The sequence below is a fragment of the Ictalurus punctatus genome, chromosome 25 (genome assembly GCF_001660625.3).
Source record: "Ictalurus punctatus breed USDA103 chromosome 25, Coco_2.0, whole genome shotgun sequence".
Lineage (NCBI taxonomy): Eukaryota > Metazoa > Chordata > Actinopteri > Siluriformes > Ictaluridae > Ictalurus > Ictalurus punctatus.
The window spans coordinates 19,621,143-19,624,623 of record NC_030440.2 but is presented as its reverse complement, the minus strand read 5'-3'; the positions used below and the strand labels follow the sequence as shown (position 1 = coordinate 19,624,623).

Sequence of the window (3,481 nt, the reverse complement as noted above, 5' to 3'; positions counted from 1 at the left end):
CCGTGGCCCTGTGTGTGTGGAGTGTGCGTGTTCTCCCCGTGCTGCGAGGGTTTCCTCCGGGTACTCCGGTTTCCTCCCCCAGTCCAAACACATGCATGGTAGGTTGATTGGCGTGTCCGCAGTGTATGAATGGGTGTGTGAGTGTGTATGTGATTGTGCCCTGCGATGGATTGGCACCCTCTCCAGGTTGTACCCTGCCTTGTGCCCGATGCTCCCTGGGATAGACTCCAGGCTCCCTGTGACCCTGAAAAGGATAAGCGGTATAGAAGATGGATGGATGGATGATTATTTGTTCGTTGTAATGATGATGATCTTTTATTGTTTGTCTGCTATATTTCATTTATATATGTGGCATTTGGCTCCATCAATACATACATCCTGATACTAGTTCACTAGGTCATGGAATAAGTATACCGTCAGTCTAAAAACCCTGTTGGGAGGTCATACAGTAAAACACAGACAATACAGTTTGGTTTTTAATTAAAGTGCTAGTTTAAGTACTTTAGGAAGAGGTAGATCTTTAGACGAGGTTTGAAACCGCCAGTGACTCAGCTGTTCGGACATCTAGATGAAGATCATTCCACCACCGAGGTGCCAGAACAGAGAAGAGTCTTGATGGAGGTCTTCCTTGTACCCTGAGAGATGGTGGCACCAGTCGAGCAGTGCTATAGGTTCAGGGGGGAAGGCGGTGCAGTGCGGAGTGTGATTAGTGCTTTGAGGTAGGTGGGTACTGGTCCATTTGTGGCTTTGTAGGTAAGCATCAGCGTTTTAAATCTGATGTGGGCAGCTACAGGAAGCCAGTAGAGGAAGTGTAACAATGTATTGGTGTTGGAGAACTTAGGAAGGTTGAAAACCAGTTGTGCACCTGCATTCTGGATCAGTTATAGAGGTTTAATGGAGCTCAGAGACAGACGTTCCAGGATTGAGGTGCAGTAGTTTAGTCTCAAAATGACAAGAGACTGGACCATCACCTGAGTGGCCTGTGTGGATAGAAATGGACAGTCAGATTATATGTCAGATTAGCAATGTGAGAGGAAAAGGACAGTTGATTGTCCAGGGTTACTCCAAGGCTGCGTGCAGTGACCGAAGGTGAGCTTTAAGTTGTTCTATCTTGAATTTATTTTCTATTGGTAAGATAGGATTCTGACTTTTGTGTACAGTCTACTTGACGGTGCTAGAATACTGAAAAGTTCTACAGCTTCATTAAATAAGATATCTATTTCTACAAATAAATAAGATGTAACTGAGACTGTGTCTAGCTGTGAAAGTGGTTTTAATGGATTTTGAAGCCGAGTAACAATATCACAGACAAGTTCTGATGTGTGAGAAGCAGATTGGTCTTAAAGAATGTAGTTTTTTTTTAGATATGTGGATCTGCTGATCATTAAACAGGCTGAAGTGCATTCATTACTGAAAGGTAAACAAGTTTTTAATTTAGCAAGAGATCATGGAGAGACACATGACCATTATGTGCAGTTCTGACAGATGGCTTAGAACGAAGGCAACAGATGGACCATACTGATGATAGCAGTGTTAATTTCTTTAATTACTTCTCTCTAGCTTCAAAGCTTTGTTGCTGAACTAATAATTAACCTGAAAAGTACATCGGTTGCTGAGGAACCATGAGATTAAGTACTTTATTTAGGAAAGGAGAGACTCAGCAGTCATATCCAGTTTAATCTTACATAAAAGATTCAATGACACACACACACACACACACACACACAGATATATATATATATAAAAGTGAGGAGGTTACACAACAAAAGATGGAAAATAAGTTAATAATCACTCAAATTTAGTCTTTAGCTCAGCATGGCATTATGTTTACTGTTGTATAAGTAATGGTACCTTTTAACCACTGGAACTAAAAACCAATAATGAACATGTTATCCACTCGGCCTACTACTTGCATTTGAAAATCATCATTCTTGGAGTTCATTGGAAAACTCTAATTGATGTCTTATTGATTCCTAGTAAGGGGGCAACAATGCTTAAAATGGAATCAAGGAACAAGGAGATAGGAGGCCTTGCTATACCAGTGTGTCCTATGCAAAAGGGTGAATAGAAGCAATTTGAGTGGACATCAGGTAGGCTTTGCAGTTCCAGTGGTGGAATTGGTTAGTGCATGATGCTTACAGAACAGTTCAGGTGAAGCCATGCTCAGGTTGTGAGTCTTACCTAGAGCACAAGTTCTACCCAATGTTCAGGTGACTGACTTGAATGCCCAATCTCAACATTTCCAGCAAGTTCCAGCATGTGGACTTCAGATGTGTTTTGTTATCTCTAGTGGTGCAGTTGTTTAGTGTTTGGGATTTATAGAGTAGTATGTGGGATAGGAGCTAGGCTCAGAGTTGGCCCCTACAACCCACCCTGCCAAATCTTTTCTTCAGCAACGCCTGTTCAATAAAATAAACTGGATGAGATTTGAGATGCATACCCCATCTCAGCTCTTCTAGTAGGGCCCTAACTGTTAGAATCAATACATAGCTCCAGTGGTGCAATCGGTTAGCGCGCAGTACTTATATGACAGTACATGTAAAGCAATGCTGAGGTTGTGAGTTTGAGCCTCACCTGGAGCAGCACTTTTACCTGAAGGTTAAAGTGACCTAGTTGAATGTCAACTGCCCAATGTCAGTGATCTCAGCTGGTTCCATGTTTAATGCATAAGTATAATGTAAGTGGTGGATTTCAGTTAGTATGTGGGAGACAACAGTACAGGTGCAGCCATGCTTAGTTTGTAAGTTCAAGCAATGCCTGGAGCAGGAGTTTTACCCACCATTTCAAGTGGTGTACTTGCATGCTCAATGTCAGCTGCCCTAGAGCTTGAGTAGAACCAATACAAGTTGGAAGGGCAAGTAAACACCATGTGGGTTGTGTAGCATCAGTGGCAGTTAGTGAAAAACCCATGATTCAGGTGATGTCTATAAAAAGAGTGGATTCTGTAACATATAATACAGTTACAGAAAAAAAAAAAACATTTGCAGAAAAGTTTCCCAATTAAATGATATAGATACAAGACTAACAGGCTTGCAGTCACTGTATTAAAGGAGGATGAGGGGAAGTTGGATTCAAATTAAAGGTGGGTTCACTTGTCTCTTCAGAACACTTTGCTAGCTGAACTTAGAAAGACTCACAAGCATCCACAAACATCTTCACCTTGATATCGGCTGCAGTACACACACAAACAGAGGGCCACCAGGATTACGTGTCCAAACAACAATACAGTTTTTATCAACCATGCAAGTTTCAGGGTAAGTTACCATTGACCTTGAAAGTGCATTCACAATTTTGGTTTAGATATTTTGGCCTTGTTACAGCATTTTAAATGTTAACGGTTCAGCCTTTATATACATATATATATATATATATATATATATATATATATATATATATATATATATATATATATATATATATATATATATATATTCCACCTGTGACCCAGAAATTGACAGTAAGCTGCCACTTTTATGGGGTA

The 3,481-nt window shown here is 40.6% G+C and overlaps 1 non-coding gene across 1 annotated transcript; it reads left to right on the top strand.

The window, feature by feature from the left end:
- Positions 1-2,489: 2,489 nt before the first annotated feature.
- Positions 2,490-2,582, top strand: trnai-uau (transfer RNA isoleucine (anticodon UAU)). The gene is given in 2 exon segments: positions 2,490-2,527; positions 2,547-2,582. It is a non-coding gene; the product is annotated as a tRNA-Ile (tRNA).
- Positions 2,583-3,481: the final 899 nt, after the last annotated feature.